This window comes from Acipenser ruthenus, chromosome 9 (assembly GCF_902713425.1).
Source record: "Acipenser ruthenus chromosome 9, fAciRut3.2 maternal haplotype, whole genome shotgun sequence".
NCBI lineage: Eukaryota > Metazoa > Chordata > Actinopteri > Acipenseriformes > Acipenseridae > Acipenser > Acipenser ruthenus.
The window spans coordinates 32487032-32495096 of NC_081197.1; the positions used below are offsets into that span (position 1 = coordinate 32487032).

At 38.7% G+C, this 8065-nt stretch overlaps 1 pseudogene; it reads left to right on the top strand.

The window, feature by feature from the left end:
* Positions 1-230: 230 nt before the first annotated feature.
* LOC117406219 (inactive ADP-ribosyltransferase ARH2-like) lies at positions 231-6365 on the top strand (annotated as a pseudogene).
* Positions 6366-8065: the final 1700 nt, after the last annotated feature.

The following is an 8065-nucleotide window of genomic DNA, read 5'->3' on the forward strand; positions in this document are numbered from 1 at the left end:
TTGAGTGCTTTTTATAGTTATGAATGACGGAACAGTAACTGAAATTCAGCCATTTGCGTGAGTTCATCATACTTGGGAAAGTGAATCTTCAATTTGATATCTGGTAACAGTTCTTAGTTTCCATGCCTGACTCTCAGGAAGTCTCTTAATGTTTCACTTCCAAGGTTATTTGCGGTCAAGGCATGTAAGTCAATTGGGGAAGCAGTTGGTTGGACAGGAAACAAGATGAAATGACCAAGGAAGTGTACCTGAAAGTAAAGCATGTAAACAGAGATTTCTTTAATCCATCCTAGTACAAGATCCATCTTGTTAGCTACAACCACTTTAACTAATTGGCTGCACATTTAGCACTGATACTTGGAATATGAAGAGTTGCTATGAGAGAGAAGTCAATTACAACATGTCCTGTTGGTGTCATCATTCCGTTTATACTCAGTCCGGATCAGACCCTCTGACTCAAAACCTCCAAATGACACAGCCTGTTCTATTAACATGTATGGTAACTGGGTAGCAACCACTTTGTAGTCTTGCTTCTGTTCACTGCAACACTGTTGATTTGATTATGGTTGCCGAATGGCCATGAAACATGAGGCAGATTTTCACACAGCTAGAAATAAGAGACATTTATCATTAATTCCCCCCATTTAAAAACTCACTCCCTACATAACAGGGTGTCATTCAAGGCAAACCTATTTCACATTTTGTTGTGCTCTAACCATGTACTCTATAACAGTTGCACACCCACCATATTAAATGATATTATAATGCAGTTAAACCTTGTACTGGCGATCTGAACTTCAGTTTATGAAGGAAGTACCAAAGCAATCTTCATGACAAGGAGTGCAAGGATGTTTTTATTAATGTGGCCTTTTATAAATTGTCATTTTGTTCATACGAAATTGTCTTTTGTGATGTCGTCGCAAATCTGTTTTCAGGACCAGAAGCATTGACTTTTAATCAATTTTCAATGTGTATTGCTTTTTGTACACAAAACAAATGCACCACATTTAAAATGGTTGGCTTTGTTTGATGTTTATTTAAATTTAGCCCAGTATGTTCATAGATAGACTACTGATTCATTCCTAATTATACAGTATAGATGGCTATTTTTCACACTATCTCAATAGCAAGTATGGTATTTGAGGGTGTTGTGTTATTTTAATACATTTTCCAAACATGATTGCCTAATGCAGGTGCACACTGTGCAAAATCTTGTTGTCATTTGTTGCTGTGTTATTTCCCGCGCAGAGCAGAGTTAATAAACTGTACCTGCAGCGGGGGGATTTTGCAGATGCTGCTCTACTGAGTAAAACTTTCAGTCTTGTTGACTCCTTTCTTATTCACACTGTGTTAAATACACAACAGTAGGTGTTGATAAAGTTCACCAGTAACCCTCATTAGAATCTGTCTTGTAAAGTGTGGAGTATTGCAGGTTTCCAGGGTTCCGCTAGTGCCAGGGAGGCTCTGCTCCTATTTATCTCCTGCCAACCATTTCTATATTTAGCCAAGCATGTCGGTATTTATTTGATCAGAATGTTAAGTATCCTGTTAACTGCTTATTAGCTGCTGGCCACTCAGAATATCCTCCAGCATTCCACAGATAAGACCAGCCAAGTCTGTCCTGACAAGGAAAAACGGTGGGTGATTTCCAGTGATATATCAGTTCAATGGTTTAAAAAAACAAACAAACAAAAAAAAATCACTTGTTTATAAAATCAGCAAAGGTCATCTGTCAGTAAACTTCAGCATTATTATTATACTTATTACTACAAAAAGAAAGTTCCCTGTGTTCTGCCACAGGTCATCTTTGCTAACATAATTACATCTTTGACCCCTTTTATATCTCTGTGCTTCTCCAATGAACTCCAATAAAATAGCCCCCTATAGCACTGAATCATGTTAGTCATGTTGTTGTGCAACCACAGCTACAGCAGCAGAGTGCCACAACTTGCCACTGCTTCAGATTCAAGTCACTATCCTTTCTATTTGCATAGACACACACATCTAATATATTTATTTCAAGTATTTTAAAATATAAATGACGCAACTATATAAAAAGAACAAAAGGAGAAAAGATTTTCGATAATAAAAAACAGAATGTAAGTAATTGCAAGAAGCAGCGATCAGAATTATTGCCAGGGACAGTAAAAAAAAATAAAATGATGAAGAAAGCATCATTTGAATTGCAGGAACAGTAAAAAAAGAAAGTGATGAAGAAAGCATCATTTGAGGCTTTTTTATACATATTTAACAGATGTGAAAAATAGGGCGCACGGTCATGTTATTTTATGGAATTTTCTGGGCCTGTTTTAAGGCAAAGATGTTGACAATGACATCTGACCTGTAATTTTCTTAAATAATGTTTCTCTAACTAACGTGTGTGACTACGACCTTTAGCCAGGATAATATGCAGTATGTTTATTTTTAACACATTCTCAGCTTCTGTTCACCCAGTTCCTTTGAGATTTGGTAGGGAGCCAAGAAGATACACTTTATCCTTCTTATTACCACCCTGTCAGCATTTTCCCATTCCTATGAAAAGGCACCCAGGGTTGGCAGCATGGCATTTCTAATTGTAAAACTGCAGGCATCGATGAACCAGGAATGAAAACAACACTGTGACATAATGTTTACAGTATGATGCTCCAGGAAATATACACTATAAAGCACTTGTGCTAAATTCAACAAATAAATTGTGTCTGACTTTGTTTTAGAGGGCACTTTCTAGTTCATTAACTGTTACAACAAGTTTACTAACACATTCATAAATGCTGCTGATTTTGTGTCAGTTGTGTCAACTTAATGTAAAGTAACCAATTCATTAACTAATAAAAAGCCGTAATAATATAAAACCTGATCTTATTAATAGTGTAGTAAGATATTTTACAAATTCCTTCAAACAAATTTAAACCTGTTTCAATTTGATGTTTGCTGAACAGTTTTAGACCTTTTTTTAATTCTTTTTTTTAAATAGGTTACTATATATTAACTAATCATTAACACAAAATGAACAGCATTTGCTAACATGTTAGCAAGCTAGTTGTTAATTCAAAAACGAAAGAAGTGTCACTGAAAATAAAACTCAACCACAAATCGTGTGCTAAATCTGATTGAACCTTTACCCACAGAAGCGTATCTGTGACCATAAACTCCATTTCCACTTGGTATGGTTAGTTTGTAAGATACATTCTTCCCCAATAATGGCACAAGACATAACATTACATAATGATGTTTCTGCTTGTTATTATTATTGCCTGTTCATATTGTAAAGGTTCAGTATGTCTTTGGATTGCAAACACTGGGGACAAAAGGTCCAGCGAGCTGGGATTGCAGAAGCAGTGGTAATGTAGGGCTGAGTTTTGAGGCACACTCACGTGGCTCCTGTCACATGTCGACCCGCACGGCCATCCAATCCTTTAAAGATGCCCAGTGTCCCATTTACTTTAGTTTCTTTAGTTTGTTATTTTAAATGTCATGTGTATAAGGGTTTCGAAGTCGTATAATACAATGCAGAATATGTGATGTAATGAACTCTTAACACTAGCTTTCAAACCATTCCCTTTGACACACTCAGAAAGCATTTAATAAGCTGCAGGGCTGATTTAATTATAACCAAATTCCAAGTCTGCAAACGAAGGTAGCGTGAAATACCCATGGTGATAACAGAAGTATTGCTTTTCATTATGTAAACTGCACTACCTTTCAAAACAGTATAACCTTTTACTTCTGTATGTCGCTTGTGAATGACAAGGAATTGATGCATGGAAACTGTTGACAACACTATATACTGTAGTAAACCTTTAAAAGGAAAGGCCAATCCCTGCTAATATATTACTTGTTGTCAAGTCTAGGATATGAGTATCTATTTACTGTAGAAAATTGTCTGTATTCAGAGGGCATACTCTATCACAGATACTTACAGTAGAGAAAGAGCTGTGAATTAGTTAAACATAGAGGTGCAAAGACATGTGATAATGATTGTCAGCTAATCAGCAAGCCACTAGAATATTATTATTATTATTTGTTTATTTAGCAGACGCCTTTATCCAAGGCGACTTACGTTGTGTGTTTGGGTGTGTGAACTATGCATCAGCTGCAGAGTCACTTACAACTACGTCTCACCCGAAAGACGGAGCACAAGGAGGTTAAGTGACTTGCTCAGGGTCACACAATGAGGGATTTGTACCGGGGACCTCCTGGTTACAAGCCCCTTTTCTTTAACCACTGGGCCACACAGCCTCCTGAATACAGCTGGTTAAAAAAAAGCTCTTGATAGTGTTATGAAAGCCAATTCCATACATCCTTTATTACTGTAAGTACGTCTTTCACTCCTCCTTTTTAATTTTATTTCTGTGCTCATGCGGGGCAGTGGCACTGAATTCTGTTTGTTCTCTTTCTAGGGTCTCTTTCTAGTTTGGCGCTGCCACAAAAGCCATGTGTCGGGATACTATATTGGCAGACGGAGAGATTGGATACCCTCGTGAAAGTAAGCATCGAGGCTGGGCGAATGACTCACAACCACCCTATAGGTACCAGACTGCAACACTGTATACTGCACCTGGAATGTTTAAAGCAGCTGTGATAATCTTTGGGTGTCCCTGGGCACTGATTCCACGTGACGTATCTGCAAGGTGACTAAGTTGTTCTGGAGGGATACATAATGTACACCATTTTTCAATGATTAATTCAGGGAAGTTGGGGTTGGAAATCTGCAGAGATGTCTGTTCTTCAAAAGGACCCAAAATGTCAACATTTCTGAGACAGTTCCTTCAGGAATGATGTATCCTTCCAGACTGGTTAAAACACCCTACAGAGTTGTCACTTTGAATCAGTACTGCTGTGGCTGCCCATTGTGGCCATACCCCCTTTTAGTAGAATGTGTTTCTAATCATGGGATATATTTTTAGTGTTTATGTGACAGGGCGTGAACCGGCGACCCCCGCACACCACAAGCGAGCGTCTTAACCACTATGCAGAAAGAGCCATGCTCATCTGCGTTCGTGGTTTTAGAGAGTTTAACCTCAGTGCATCACACAACACTGCCCGTTACATTCACAAAACTAGAACCAAACAACTAAGTAACATAATTTAAGGATTCTTAAGAATTCTTGTTGTCTTTTTTTCTCCTTCCAAACCCTGTTCACTTGACAACTCATATACCTGATTTAATCAGGGAAGTTTTTTTCAGTATTCGCCTATGTCAGAATACGTTCTGCATCTCTCTATGCTATTTTCTCCTATTCTGTTTGCCAGCAGGTTTCCTAGGCCCCCTATGCACAGCTCTGTTTGCCTCCTATGCAGTGCAGGGTAGGCCTCTCATCCAGTGGGGAAGGGATATGTTAAAGGTCAACCCAATGGCTGAAGAGTACTGCAGAAAGACGATTCGGCATATGGTAGGTAGGACTGTCCTTAGCAAAGCAATGATAAGTCATTGTGTTCTAAAAATACTGCTTAAACGTATCTCTTTTTCTTTTAAATGCATAATAATAACCCAATAGGTTTGTTTAATTTGTTTCTTTATTTATTTATTTTTTTGAATATCAGGAATATTGGTTTTATTTTGAAGCGAAGTGGCAGTTTTACTTGGAGGAAAGAGAAATCGACTAGGATGGACAAAATAAGGCCGTCCTTTCAGATAAATATGATGCTGAAGAAATGGACAGGGTAAGCAGGTCATGTTGAGTGGTTGAGCTTGCAAGGGTTTCGTGAATGATACGTGAAGATTTTTTTTAAAGTAATGTCCTGTTGGACCAAAAGGAAAAAAGCTAAAAAAAATGTTTTAAAAAGAAGCTAATTAAATAATTATTTACAACCCACCTAGTGGGTTGTAAATAATTGTGTTTTGATTAAATAACATATTACATTATAATACAATACAAGGACTTTTTCACAACTTGCTCTCTTAAAGTCAATGGCACCATCCATCAATGTGCATCAAAATAAGTAGTCCATCCCCCAAGCTTTCTGTCTTAAAGAGCGATTACTATGGAGTTCTTACAGAGAATACAGGGAAAAGGTCTAGTTTACTAACAGCTGCTCATTTTGACTGCACTTCGAAGACTACAGATTTCTTTCAGTTCCACTCGAAACCTTAGATGTACAGTGAAGTTGTGTGTAGGCAAATTGAATTCAATCCTTTTTGAGTTTTATCATTTTTCATTAGTTATCAAGGAATAGATTTCACTCTTACAGTAACAGTTTGTTCCCGCCTGGCAGATTTACAAGAGATGGAGTTCGAGGGTCGAGGCGGGAGGAGGGGTCATGATGCCCCGATGACTGCCTGCAACGCCCTTCTCAGCGCCGGCTCTGACTGGAAACAACTGTGCAATCAGGCCATGCTCCACGGAGGTACAGCAGCAGCTTAATGAAACCTGTATAAAATGTATATTTGGGAATTATTTATTAGAAATTCTTAGGCTAGTAAATTGTTTGCAGTCCTGTAAAACCCCATTGTATGTTTTTTATGTTAGTTGTATTTTGTGGGGTCTATAATTCTGGAATTATAAATTCTTAGATTCATGTTCAGTTTTCTAAACACTCATTAACCTACGATCATATGCTATTTAAAATAAATTGAAGTTTTCTAACTTTTTTCTGAACCAGAACAAATGTGAAAAACACCACCACCTGTCATAACACTGCCACAAGGGTAGGACAGCTGCACTCAAGCAACGGGACAGTTGCTCTGCGCTGGTTTTTAAATTGTGGTACCGGCTTCAGTGATCACTGAGTGTTTACTAACACCATAAGATAGTATGTTACCGGCACATAAATATTTATTGGCCTACTGTGTTACAGGGAAGAAAATGAGACTCCCATTGCTTTGCACATGGGTCCATTCCAGGTATTACTATTAACCTGTCTAACCACATGTGGTTGTCTATGTAGCTGATCGAAACATTAGGCTGGAGTTACACAGTGTGGAAGAAATATGCAATCAGCCTGTGTGTCAACATATACTTAGTACTGTGGATGTAATGCCTGTCTTGAGGTTGACCTTCACTGTTGTTCGCCCGGCTGTCTGCAGCAGGGTTAATGTAACTCATTTGCATGCTGCTTATCTCGAAGTGATGGAAGCAGCGAGATCCAGTGCTACAGGTGTCACTAAGCCTGGTGTTATCACAGAGCTAAAAAATGCATCTTCTGAGAGAAAAGACAGGAATAGCCCAGAAGTCACAGAGAACAGAATGCCCAAGGTCATGACTATCCCGTCTAACAATATCTGGCCCAAAGTAGATCATACAAAACAAGAGGCTGAATTTCTCCCCATCTTAACAGCAGCTCTTCAGATGGAGTTGAATGTAAAGTCATCTTGGATGCCGTTCCTGCTTTATCTCCTCAATGTGTGCTCCCTGAAGCTGGTTCCAGGCCAAAGGTGCTGTAGAAAGGACCTCTGAGTGATAATGTAAACATCAATAATAGCCACAGAGTTGAACTGCAGGGACCCCATTCAGAGACACAACAAGCTCCCAAAGCACGTGATTATATACTTTCTGTTGGTTTACAAAATGGAGGATTGCCGCCAATCCTTAACCAGAAGCCAAGCGTGGGGTCTGTAATGACCACAACACAACTCTCCTGGGCGGCTCAAAAGTACTTTCCAAAACCTTCTTTAATTAAGAACATGCAGACTCTTTGTCCAAAGGTAACGCAAGCAGCTGCCATTTTGGAACCCGCAATGAAGGAGGAAAGGCCCACTCATTTTACAAAACCAATAACCAAAACACTGAAGCCTATTGTACCAGCATCCAATTAAAAAACGTTTTCCAGTGAAGTCAGACACAGAAATTTGCCCCGGACCAAAAAAGCCCAAACATTTATAAATGAACACGTGTCGTCTGTTACCTCGCGCACAGTGAGTAACAATAAAGCTACCATTCATGGTTTCTTAAATAAGGCAACCAAAGATGAAGACAAAAAGCTGCAAGATAAAGAATTAATGCAGGAGTCAGTTAGGCATGAAGTTGACGGCCCTTATCTCAGCCGACCAGTGCTGGCTATAAATATTCATGATAAACAGGCTGGTGAGGGTGATGTCTCAGTATTAAATGAAAGGAGTGATGGA